This window comes from Mustela putorius, unplaced genomic scaffold, assembly GCF_011764305.1.
Source record: "Mustela putorius furo isolate JIRA1106 unplaced genomic scaffold, ASM1176430v1.1 tig00537350_pilon_pilon_pilon, whole genome shotgun sequence".
In the NCBI taxonomy this organism is placed as follows: Eukaryota; Metazoa; Chordata; class Mammalia; order Carnivora; family Mustelidae; genus Mustela; species Mustela putorius.
This window is the reverse complement of record NW_025422471.1, coordinates 1423574-1437133: the sequence shown is the minus strand read 5'-3', so window position 1 is coordinate 1437133 and position 13560 is coordinate 1423574. Positions and strand designations below refer to the sequence as shown.

Sequence of the window (13560 nt, the reverse complement as noted above, 5' to 3'; positions counted from 1 at the left end):
TTATTTTTTATTTGGGAATTTCCTGTTATGCTTCATGTGCAGACTTCTCCAGGTTTTCACATATTTGAAATTTAGATTTTTTTTTTCTTGATCTACTTACTAAGTTCATTCCTTTGGATTTATTTTCTATTCAGATATGAGATTGTTCCTAATGTAAAAATACACCTTATGCATTTTGACAACCCCATTGAAGATATACCTTCTGTTCACACTTGCCTTACCCACACTTACGTCTGCCTGTATGAGCCACCGTAGTAAGCTGTAGATCATTGCACCTTTTTCTTCAATTCTTCTGAAATCATTCTCAATCATTTTGATAAAAGCTGTCAGTCCTTATTCATTTTCCCTTTCAAAAGGACTCAAAAGGTGCTGCGTTCTCATTTGTGTGCCTAATCCAGTCTTGTTAGCAGTACACTTTGCTTCTCCAGCATGAACTTAGGTACTGTTTTGTTAGGACAGTAAATGACACCACAGGCAAAAGTATTATTATTATTACTATTGAGATTACTATTACAGACATTTAGTTGTGACTTTTTTCTCAAGAACTTACTTTGTAAAGCTGGCTAAAAATTATGTTCAGTTTATATTAACTTTACCTTTTAAAAATCATGTTTCTAAATCTTTTGGGTAATATTGTAACAAAAGAGTGTTTCAAGGTCCCCTTTCTTTTACGTGAAACCAGTTCAGTCAGCAAAGTAGAAGGCAGAGCTTTGACTATCTTCTTATTTGTCTCCTTATTTGAACGATCCAGCTTTGTCTGCAGTGATTACAGTGAATCACAGTAAAATGAATATGCCGGAATATATATTCCAGGAAGTGTGGGTATTTTGTAATTGCCTGTTCATATAATTTAGACCTCAAATCCATATCAACCTTATAATTTAATCAAAAGAAAGATGTTGTCAGGCAATTATTGTGAATTCCTAATGTATGCCAGGTATAAGCACTTTGTCATTTCAACCATACTGAACATGGGGATGACTCTATGCAGATGAGGATACTGATGCTTATCAAGTTTCAATAACTTGACTAGTTATTGTTAATATAATAACTTGACTTCTGAATGACAGAAGTGTGAGTCAAATTTGTGTCTTTCTGATTCTAAAGACTGAGATCTAGTGAACTTTTGGATTAGGTTCTTTCATGTTTGTTTTCCTTATCTCTAATGCTTAATGGTATGCTTTTAGACCTTGGTAATGAATCCATGGTTACAAGCTGAGTCTTAGATTCTTAAGGTTTCCATTGCCAGCATTTTCCTCCGCTTCAACCGATTTTTTTAAATGATTCAATACAAGGCCTAGGTTGGTTGAAACCTAAAATTTGAGATAAGGGACTCAATAGTCATGCATTTCAAAATTCAAGCTTTTCCCCCCGTCATCTGAAAATCTCTCTTATGGTATTTGGAGATAGCAGTGAGAGAACCTCAGGTTGTCAGGGATCAACCATATTTTATATGGTTGTTAATATTTAAAGTATTTTACTAATGATCTAACTGTTCAGTTTACTTCTGTTGGGGGAGATTATCAAGAAGATATAACTGCCAGTCGACCTGTAAGCTGGATCTGGGCAATTGGAGACTCTGAACCACCTCACCTGCCTTAGAATGCGTGTTCTGCTTGCTTTCCCTGCTCCTGGAGGTTGCTCCAAGCATTCAGCCTTGAGATAGGAATGTGTTGAGGCTATCTGGACTGGGTATGTGGCTAAACCCGGTTAGGGCCTCTATATAAATCTCTAGGAGTTGGCTGGTGAGTGAAGTCCACTGTTTTGAGGCTGCCCAAGTCAAGCCTCATCTATCAGTTCCCTTCATTACTAAACTGGCTATCCACCAATCTGGATTCATCTGCCTCTTAGGTTTCTCCCTACACTTCATGTATGGGGGCCGTTTCAGATTATATTGGGAAGTTTCATTCCAACTTTCCTCTTGTGATTGAGTTCTAGCTTCAGAGCATTGTGGTCTGAAAATATGCGGGAATGATCTTAGTCTTTTGGTACCAGTTGAGACCTGAATTGTGACTGAGGATCTGATCTATTCTGGAGAATGATCCATGTGCACTAGAGAAGAATGTGTATTCTGTTGCTTTGGGATGGAATGTTCTGAATATATTTGTGATGTCCATCTGGTCCAGTGTATCATTTAAGGCCTTTATTTCCTTGTTGATCTTTTGCTTGGATGACCTGTCCATTTCAGGGAGGGGGTTGTTAAAGTCCCCTAGTATTACTGTATTATTGTCAATGTGTTTCTTTGATTTTGTTATTAATTGGTTTATATAGTTGGCTGCTCCCATGTAGGGGCATAGATATTTAAAATTGTTAGATCTTCTTGTTGGACAGACCCTTTGAGTATGATATAATGTCCTTCCTCATCTCTTGTTATAGTCTTTGGCTTACAATCTAATTGATCTGATATAAGGATTGCCACCCCAGGTTTCTTTTGATGTCCATTAGCATGGTAAATTGTTTTCCAGCCCCTCACTTTAAATCTGGAGGTGTCTTTGGGTCTAAAATGAGTTTCTTGTAGACAGCATATTGATGGATTTTGTTTTATCCATTCTGATATCCTGTGTCTTTTGATTGGGCATTTAGCCCATTTACTCAGGGAAACTATTGAAAGATATGAATTTAGTGCCATTGTATTGCTTGTAAGGTAACTGTCACTGTATATTGTCTCTGTTCCTTTCTGGTCTACTACTTTTAGGCTCTCTTTTTGCTTAGAGGAGCCCTTTCAATATTTCCTGTAGAGCTGGTTTGGTGTTTACAAATTCTTTTAGTTTTTGTTTGTCCTGGAACCTTTATATCTCTCCTATTTTCAATGACAGCCTAACTGAATATAGTGTTCTTGGCTGCATGTTTTTCTCATTTAGTGTTCTGAATATATCATGCCAGTTCTTTCTGGCCTGCCAGGTCTCTGTGGATAAGTCTGCTGCCAATCTAATATTTTTACCATTGTATGTTATAGATTTCTTGTCCTAGCTGCTTTTGGGATTTTCTCTTTGTCACTAAGACTTACAAGTTTTATTATGAGATGACGGGGCCTATTTTTATTGATTTTGAGGAGGGTTCTTTGTGCCTCCTGCTTTTTTATTCCCTTTGCCATTTGGGGAAATTCTCTACAATAATTCTCTCCAATATACCTTCTGCCCCCCACCCTTCTTCTTCTTGTGGAATCTTAATATTATTATTAATATTATTCTAATATTGTTTCATCTTATTGTATGACTGATCTCTCGAATTCTCCCCTTGTGGTCCAGTAGTTGTTTGTCTCTCTTTTGCTCATCTTCTTTATTCTCTATCATTTGGTCTTCTATATCACTAATTCTCTCTTCTGCCTCATTTATCCTAGCAGTTAAGAGCCTCCATTTTTTTAAGAGCCTCCATTTTTTTTTATTGCACCTCATTAATAGCTTTTTTTTTTTTTTTCAGCTTGGTTAGATTTTAGTTCTTTTATTTCTCCAGAAAGGGCTTTTATTTCTCCAGACATGGCTTCTCTAATATCTTCCATGCCTTTTTGAAGCTCAGCTAGCACCTTGAATATCATCATTCTGAATTCGAGATCTGACATATTACCAATGTTCTTATTGATTAGTTCCCTAGCCTTTGGTACTGCCTCTTTTTCTTTTCTTTTTGTGGTGAGTTTTTCCACCTTGTCATTTTATCCAGATAAGAATATATGAACAAGAGAATAAAATACTAAAAGGGTGGGAAAGACCCCAGAAAAATGTACACTAACAGAATCAGAAGAAACCCCAAATTTGAGGGAAAGAAAGGGGATAAAAAGAAGTTTAAAAAAATAAAAAAAATTTAAAAAGTATATATACTGGTGAATAGAACAGATCCATGCACTTGATTTTGGGTATATTTTGACTTCTTAAAAGAAACTACCTTCCAAAATTTTAAAGAAAGAAAAACTTAGATATATACAAAAATAAGGGTAAACACGATGAAGGGATGGACTATGACTGTAAAGATGAAAATTTTTAAAAATTCTAAAAACAGAATTGATAAGTTGGTTGGAAAAAGAAAGTGGAGGGAATTTGCTTAGACTGGAGACTAGAACAAAGCCCTGTGCTAGATTTAGGGTATATTTTGATCTATTAGAAGAAATTGTATCCCAAGAATTTTTTAGAAGAAAAAACCCTATATGTATACAAAAAATAAAGTTAGGTACGATGAAGGACAAAATATGACTATAACAATGAAGGTTTAAAAAGATTTTTTTTAAGAAAGGTATTGTTAAGATAAACTAGTTAAAAAACATTAAAAGAAGAAAGAAGAAAAGTTAAAAAAATTAGAATAAGAAAAAAATTTTTAATTAATTAACTTTGCAAGACTAAAGAATCAGGGGGAGAAAGCCATGAATTCCATACTTTGCTTTCTCCTCCTCTGGAATTCCACTGTCCGCTGTTCTTCTTGATCAGTGAGCTTGGTCTTGGCTGGATTTCTTGCTGATCTTCTGGGGAGAGGCCTGTTGTAGTGATTCCCAAATGTCTTTGCTCGAGGCAGAATTACACTGCCCTTGCCAGGGCCTGGGCTAAGTAATCTGCTTGGGTTTGCTCTCGGGAGCTTTTGTTCCCTGAACGCTTTCTGTAGAGCTGTAGAGGATGGGAATGAAAATGGCGGCCTCCCAATCTCTGGCCCCACTCCTCAGTGTACCCTTGTAGAAAAGCACTCAATCACTCCTGGTCTTCAGCTGTACTCTGAGCTCACCTGGCCTGTGACTGAGCATTTCTGTCTCTGGCACACAGCCCCATTTGGAGTTGCCAAACCCAGCAGATTCCTGCCTCCAGAGAAGGAAGGTGCGTTTCCCTGGACCTGCCACTTGTGGGTTTCTTTAGATCTGCCACCTGCTCAAAGAGCAGTGGTCTGACTGCCATGGATCACAGTTTAGGGTAACCCAGAGCTAAGAGCTCGCTCCTCGGCTCCTTCTCTGTAGCCAGCTTCCCCACTCTGATACCTGCGAGCTCTGTTGCACTCAGACATCCCTGATCCTTCTGTGACCCTGTAGGACCTGAGACCACGCTGTCCCTGTGAGGGCTTCACCCCCCCCTTGGCCTTTGGAGCTATGTCCCTCAGTGGAAGAGACTTTTAAAAGTTCAAATTTCATACTCTGTTGCTCCGCCTTTGCTGGGAGCCGGCCCCTCCCGCGGTGGTCTATCTTCCTGTTGCTTCAGATTCACTTCTCCGCACATCCTACCTTTCAGAAAGTGGTCAATTTTCTGTTTCTAAAATTGCTGCTCTTCTTTGATTTGATCTCCTGTTGGGTTTGTAGGTGTTTGAAACGGTTTGATAACTATGTAGCTGAACTTCTGCCACCTGATGTTGTCTCAGTCTGCTACTCCTCCGCCATCTTGACTCTGGCTCCTGTAGTGGGAAGTTTCAGAAGAGGTTTCTAACCAACAACTTTTACCACTTTAAAGGAATAAAAGTGAGTAGCTATTTTATGGGATGCCTTGGTTATTTTTCTCTTTCACTCAGGGGCCCCTGTTACAATATTGGTCTAGAATTTATTCTGAGTTTCAGATGATGATTGACAGTGAAATCATCATTAATATTTGTAGGGGTTCCACAGGGTATGTGATACAGATGGTGAAATAAACATACATCAAGAGATTTCCTAACACATAGCTTAATCAAACTCACTTGTATCATGGAATGATAGAGGTCAATGAGTGTGAAAGGTAGCATATTCTTCTTTTAGTTGAGGAAAATGGAGTATAAAGGAATAATTAATTGATAGTAAAACCAAGGCAAACACCTGTTCATCCACAGAGCCGATCAGTGAAGGAGCCTTGATTTAAAGTCTGGCTGCTTGAGTTTCCATCTCATTATTCTATATAGTCTATAAGGTCTGGATATCCCCTGAGTAGGCCATCAAAGGGTTTTTGGAGGAGGACTGGGTCATATATTTCCTTCCAGTGAGTTCTGAGTCTTTTAGGCAGAGGTGGAGTGTGTGTTTCTCTATGAAAGTGACCTCACATCATGTCCCCCACAGTTGTAGAGTAAGCTGCCTACACACTATCCCCATGCACTGCCCCACCAAGCAGTTTGTGTTGCTGCTGTAGGACTTCTGGGTGGGGCTGCCAGTCCAGGACTGTTCTGAAGCTCTCTACAGACAGGTTCAAGTTCCCTCTTGTCATTGAGTCCCAGAAGTTACCACAACTCCAACACCATCCATGCCATTCCTAGTCAGGCACCAGGCTAAGAGTGTTTTCTCTTTATCCCACAGCTTTGGATAAGATGGAGAGTGCTGGATTCACAGGGCAGTTGACGATACTGAGGTAAAGAGAGGGAAAGGGACTTGGCCTGCAGTCACAGAGCCGGGAAACAGCTGGTAAGAACAGATCACTGATATAGCCGCTTCTTCTTTGCAGCAAAGCTAGAAGAGGGGTTGATTTCCCCCATCTTATCCCCTGAGGAAGCTGAGACTCAGAGAGTCTAAGGAACTTGTTCAAGGTCACAGAACTGTGAAGGAGGGCAAATAATAACAACAACAGGAATAATAATATTAAGATAACATTCTTGATAGTTACTATATATCAACCATCATCTCAATGAATGCTCACAGTTCTAGGAAAGTAGATACTATTTACCCCTATTTTGCAGATGAGGAAACTGAGGTCTCAGAAGTGAAGTAACCTGTGGAAAGCGCATGGCTACAAAGTAGGGATGAAAAGAAAAAGAAGCTAACCTTTATGGGTTGTCTTGCTATTTAATTCTCACATCCCTACTGGGAGAACTGGTGCAGTTACCTCCATTTTGAGGAAAATTTGGCTTAGAACATTTATTTGATGAAGGTCACACCATTAATAAATGAAAATATAAAAACAGTAATAATAATACTAATAGCAATAGTAAGCTAACATATTGAGTACTTACTGTGTGCCTAGTATTATATCACTCAGAGAGTTAAGAGATTTGTGTAAGACCACAGGGCCAGGAATGACAGAGTGGGGATTTAAATTCAGATCCCTAAGAGGGAGAGCCTACTGTGGGAAGGGAAGTTGCTGAACACCAAGGCCCTTCAACTTGGAGGACATCAGCTGCTTGGAAGTCTTGCTGGCACAATAGGCATTTGCAAGGTAACTTCCTCACCTATTGTATTAGTTGCTTCAAGACAGGGTAAGGTCTATGCCAAGACTATCTCCCATGATGCAACTCAGTGTCTCAAGATACAAGCTTGCCAGCAACTCCTGGCAGACATCATGCATGACATCAGGGTGCTGACCCCCAAAGACAATGATGAAGCTGGGTACAAAGACAAAGAAGCCAGGGGATCTGAGAGCAGGGGCAAAATGACTGATGACAACCACCTGCAGAGGCATGGAAGGAGATGGACCTGTACCTCCAGCCTCTGAGTCTCACTCACATTGGTAGAATGCCATTTCCAGGCTCCTTCTCCATACCTGAGCGGATCTCCACTATTGGTGGTTTTCTGTATGTACCACCCTAGTTCTGTCCCTGCAGTACCAAGAATGTCCTGCAGGGGCACGGGGGCAAGAGAAGTGATCCTGAAGTTCTTGATCAGAGTCCTGGTTCTGAAGGGTCCCACTTTGTCCCACTATCACCAAGGTAATTGGTCCCAGGACTCCCATAACTATGCAGCTTACTGGAAGCCAGGGAGGAGTAAGGAGGAGGTCTATACTTCCTGGCCTGACCCACAGAGAGAAGAATTCCCACAGTTCTGAGACCTCTCTGTTAGTCCTATTTTACAGGTTGGAAAACTGGGGTTCAAAAGAGGGAAAGGGACTCAAAACATTTTTATTTTGGTCCTCTGACTTTTTATATCTTATTTTCTACTCCAATATATTGTTTGTTTTAATAACTTTTCAATCATTGTGAAGAATCTAGAGTTTTAACTTTATTTGAATAAATGTAGAATCTTGTGTATGTACTAGGAGTCTTTTGTATATGGTAGCTATTCAATGATTATTTGTTGATTTGAATATTTTAATTAGAAAATGGAAAGGAGTATCTTCACACCATTTCAGAGAATCCATGAGTCCTATTGATAAAGGGATTTAAACCGAAGTGCTATTCAAGAAAGCGTAAGATAATAAGCCCCACAGGTAGGAAGAAAGAGTATGCTAAGGATAACGACCCTCATGCTATGAGATGTAGGGTCCTGATGGATAGCACACGTGGATTTAAGAGGACGTGAAAGCAAATGTGCCTATTCAGTTGCTGATCAGAAAATGACAGATGGGTTCCCTGAGAAAGCTGAAAAGGCACACCAGAAGGAGAAAACAATACTATTTTTTAAGATAATGGAGACATTCTTCACAGATCATTTCTGGAAAAACCAGCCGGCAAGTTTATCCCCTGATTGAGGCACTGAATACTTTTCAATCAGAGCACGATGAGTTGACCTAATAAAAGTTTTCAGAACAAAAGTAAAGCAAAATTGAAGACATTATAGGCAGCAAGCGTTTTACCTTTGCACATTTTGCAGTGCCATTGAGCGATCACATTAACCATCTTAAGGCAGTGTTTCTTAAAGTGTCTAGGGGTATTCTGAGACCCTTTCAGGGTTTTGTGAGGTCAAAACTATTTTTATAGTATTACTAAGATGTTATTTGCCTTTACCAGTTTTACTCTCTTGTGGATACACAATAAAATTTTTCCAGAGGCTACATAAAGTGTGATATCACAACAGATGGAATGCAGATTTGTGAATATAGCTGTCTTCTATTTAGTAAAGGTACTGAAGAGGTTTCCAAGAATGTAATAGAATACACTTCTCTATTTTTTTTTTTTTTCATTTGGAAATCTAGTTATTTTTACTAAAAAATATTATTTATGTTATTGTATAATGGGTATATTACGATTCTCCTAAAATCAATTCATAAATTTCTCAGCTTTAATTTAAAATATAATAAATATTGATAGATAAAATAAACATCAAAAAAGCCCTTAGCATTCTCAATGATTTTTTTAAGTATGAAGGGGTCCTAAATCTGGAGAATTTCAGAACCTCTGTCTTTAGGGATATGAGAATATTTCCTCTAAAAACTGCCTGTGGATGCTAAAGATTGCACATGATCACCAATGCCCATTTTTCTTTCCCATTTGGAAATAAAGGAGGAGAATACTTTCTCACATCCGTACAAATAAGCAAACCTATGTGGCTAGTTCTAGAATGCATTATGAGTAGCAGTGATACCTATGTGTCACTATTTGTCAAAATGTTTGATGACCAGTATGAGATATTTAAAAAACTCTCTTTTCCTGCCATTGTGACCATGGCAGCATGTGTTGACATAAATGTGCCAAAGATTAAAGCAGCCTGGAATATTGAGCCAACCTTAGAAGAAGAGTAACTCTGGGGGACCACCTGGATTGGCAGTAGATCTGGCATGAGCAAGGAAAAATTTTTTGTTAGTGATAAATCCCTGAAGCTTACAGGCTGGTTAGTACTGGTTAGCCTATCTTGGCGTGTACCAGAATCGACAGATAATTTTAAGGGCTCATTACATTGATAGCTAAGGGAAAGTCCTCATACTATTAGAAAAAATGGTGATTCAGAATATTTTTTCAAAATTATCATTGATTAATTTTTGATGCTTTAGAGGCAATTAAAAAATCACATCAGGCTCTGTGTACCTAATATACCTAATATAGATATATAATACTTGATATAGATAATATGTAGTTCCTTCTCTTTAGGAACATGTGACCAAAATGCTGTGTTTTGGGGGGGCTGCTTTGGGATATCCAGAGCTCAGATATAACAATCATTTGCATTTACAGAAAGTAACATTTTCCTATGTAGTAGCTCACTGAATGATGGTTATTAAATGATTACTATGTAATATGCACTCTCTTGGAGATAATACAGTGACAAAATCTTCAATGTCACCATTTAACTTAGGTAGGAACTTGAAGAAAAAAGGGCAAAGTTTGAATGCCAAAGCAGTTGACACATTTTTCTAGTGCTTTCCAGGATGTCCCTGCAAGGCCTTAGGTTGCATCTTATTGACCACTCTTAGCTATGAGGAAGGTTGGAAATCACAGGGTTTTTTTGTTAGGTAAACTGACACCCTGCAGAAAACTGGTGGTTCTCAATAAGGTAGAAGAGCAGATGGATGTTGAGTAGGGAGCCAGGCATGTCTTCTATACTTATCCTTGGTTTTTTTGAGGATCTTGCCACCTTAATTATGCTGAAAACATGGGCTCTCATGTGCTGGCAAGGCACGGAGTTTCTCAATCCCTAGTGCTCCAGAATATCACTGTATCACCCACCACCCTGGCTCAGAGAGCTGCTTCCGGTCCAACAGCATTCTCCTTCTCACATGTTACTTTAGAGGCTGAGACATCTTTGAAAACTGCCTGCTGATCCCTCTGCAGCAATGTACCACACAGTCATACTCTCCCCTGGACTCTGCTGTGGGAGTCAAGCCCAGGTTCTCTTTGCTCTTGGACCCACAGACTTCTGTTCTCACAGTGTCTTCTAACAGCAGGGGAAATTGGCTTTTCTTTATGTTGTAAACCCAGTCATTTTGCCTATACCTAAAAATCCTCTCTGTCCTTTGGAAGCAGAAGGACTCATGGGCTATTTTTTCTGATGTCTGTCTCCATAAAGCAACATGGTAGAAATTGAAAAGACAATCAAGCAGGGGCAGAGATGTAGAATAAGAATTCTCATACACTGTTGGTGGGAGTGTTAAGTGGTGTAACCAATTGGAACAGTGTGGCCTTATCTTGTAAAATTAAAGACATACGTGCTCTATGAACCAGCACTTGCCCTTCTAGATATTCACAAGCTTTTACACATATGCAACAGGAGACCTCTACAAGTGTTGTTTATCAGATTCCCAAACTGGAAACAACCCAAATGTCCATTTGCTGTAAGGTAGGGTAAGTAAACACTAGTATATTCCCACCATGGAATACTATACAGCAGTGAAAATGAATGAAGGGCAGCTGTCTCTATCAACACAGGGACATCATGGATGCAAAAAGCAAGTTCTAGAAAAATCCTTATAATACAATCAATCTCCTTTATAAAAATTCAGAGACAGGAAAAACTAATATATTTCTTAGAGATAAGATGCATGTGATATAGCTTGACACAAAGTGAGGATAGCAGTGGGAAGGGGAAGCATCTGGGAAGGACGATTAAGGGCTTCTCAGGGGATACGGGGGATATTTTTGTTATAGATCAGTATGTGTTTTGTTGTATAAATGATCTTTTCACCAAAACCCCTTTCTTAAGAACAAGAGCTGGGCAGTCAGAGGAGTCTCAGAGGGTATCTTCTATGTGGGTGATCCATCTGGATGGGCTGAGGATACAACATCAGAGCTGGGATGGGGGACGGGAACATGAACAGGGGCTTACCCCATGCCAGGGTCTAATATGCACATTCTCAATGGGCATCAAATGCTGCCTTGTCAATAAAACTTGCCAAGAACAAATGGAGGGACTGAAATTCTGCATGATCATGAATTAGAACTTAATGTACCCCCCCCAAAAAAAAAAAAAAAAAAAAGCACCAGCTCCCCATTGGGATAGAAAAGAGGGTGAAGAAAATACCAGTTACCATCACAGTGTCATTCTACTACATTAGTGACTATTTTTCAACATAAGGATGTAAGGTTTCTGATATGCATATGCACAGCATGCTATGGGAAGCCCTAGAGATCCATTCCAGGAGCTCTCAGTGATGACTTCCTGGAAAAGGTGATGTCTAAATTGAGAAGTTACTTGAATCTATCCAGTTGAAAATAAAAGAGGGAAGGAAAGACCAAAGAAGGGAAAGAATGAGACCAATTACAGAGAAAGGAAAAAACATGTGTAGAAAAAGAAAAAAAAATTATGAAGGAGTCAAGAGATTGTCAGTAATTCAGTCTATGGCTTGAGAGTACAGTGTGAAATGGAGAAGGGTGGAGATGGAGAAGGAGTAAGAGAGGAAAAACTCATTTGGATTTTATCCACGAGCAGTCCTAAATATTATACTTCAGTAATATCTCTCTGACTGCAGTTTGAAAAAAGGATTCAAGCAGTGCAAAATTGGAGGTAGGGAGACCTTCTAGAGATCTGCCGTAATTCTTTTGATAAGAGATAATGTGAGGTTGACCTCTTGCTATAGTAGTGGGAAGGAAATAATTGAATGAATTGGAGTGTTAGTATGGATATAGAGTAATTGCTACATCACAAATCAACCTTTGTCTTTGGATTGGCAGTTGAGTGTATTTGGTGACATTCTCGGAGACAAAATCATTAGAGGAAGATCACATTCTATGAAGCAGCCCGCCAATCTAAAGTCCCTCCCCATTTCCTGCTCCATTTGTTTTTAGAACTTAGGATATTTTATTTTTTTCTGAGTTTGTACATTGCCACCCCAATGTAAACTCCTTGTGGAAAGACATTTGTGAAAGTTTAGTTCTCTATTATATCCCTGACTTCTAGAACAATGCCAAGCACATGGTGGCTACTGAATTAATATTGGATACATGGTTGAGCGACTGATTGGCTGTCCAAGTGAGTAAGAATGGGCCAATAGTCAGATAAATAATGTTCAGTATTTAGACCTTCTGTGTGTGAGTTGCCATTTGGCCTTCTTTTGGGGATATCCAGGAGACATTAGAGATATTGTATAAAGCTCAGATGATGAATTGATATAGAAATAGAACTTCGTACGGGTCTCAAATTATGGATAGCCTTTTAAATAGTAAGAGTGAATGAGATGTCTATCCTGTGATTCAGCTCTTGGTTAAAGAAAATATCCTCTCAGTAGCTATTCTACTTCACAGCTACTTTTGTTCATGATAGAAATTTCATTTCTTTATCAAGACCATGGAAGACTCCTTTTTGAAGGCAGCTTTCCCACACTTCACTCTCAATATTTTCTTCACCAGGAATATAATCTCTTCATTGAGATGTATTGATTTTTATGTTTCATGTTATATCTTACATGTCATGCTCTATCTCATGGCTTAAGTTACTTAGATACATGGGGACCTTTTAGGATTTTGTGATTGACAACTAAGAAATTGCCAGAAGGCAAAGGCTACTTATCTTGCACTCTTTCCAGTCTTATTTAAGTGTTCTTGAAAAATGTTATATTCACACAAGTATTTTCCTAGAACTTCCCATTTTCTTTCTTCTAATTATTCTTTTTTACATTTTTAAAATGACCTGCACCTAAGTGATTTTTCTCAGGAGAAAAAGTTTAAGATATCAGACAGATACTTGCTTTTTCTTTTCCTTTTCTCTTTTTAGATGGAGTTAGCCTCCAATTGGCCTCTGTTTGTAATAACAAGGAAGTCTGAATTCTTCCCACTAGTCAGAAACAGAGCCAAATTTCATCAATCAGTTCTAGAAGGTAGAGCTTAGTGGTGGCTCTCTGTAGTAGTTATTTTGGAGGTTACTTAATTTTTTTTTTTTTTTTTGCTTTATTTTTTAGAGTAGATGTGAGAGGAGTCCTCAGATTGGAAAGTGTTGATGTTCATAAAAGTGGCTGGAAATGTTATGGGGCTGAGGAACTGATGAGGGCCAGGCATCACTAGTATGTTATTTTCATCCCAGGCAACAAGGTACACCATAGGAGTCTTAGGAGACTCAAG

At 38.8% G+C, this 13560-nt stretch overlaps 1 long non-coding RNA gene across 2 annotated transcripts in view; it reads left to right on the top strand.

Annotated features, from left to right (window-relative positions):
• Positions 1-13560, top strand: part of LOC123390418 — a 296802-nt gene that overhangs the window by 258886 nt on the left and 24356 nt on the right. Inside the window, exons 3-4 of one of the 2 annotated variants that reach the window (XR_006604988.1) lie at positions 5267-5422; positions 6224-6390. The exons of the other annotated variant lie outside the window; for it this stretch is intronic. This is a non-coding gene — a long non-coding RNA (uncharacterized LOC123390418). Of the gene's footprint in view, positions 1-5266; positions 5423-6223; positions 6391-13560 lie in introns of those variants that run through there. 2 annotated transcript variants of the gene reach the window in all.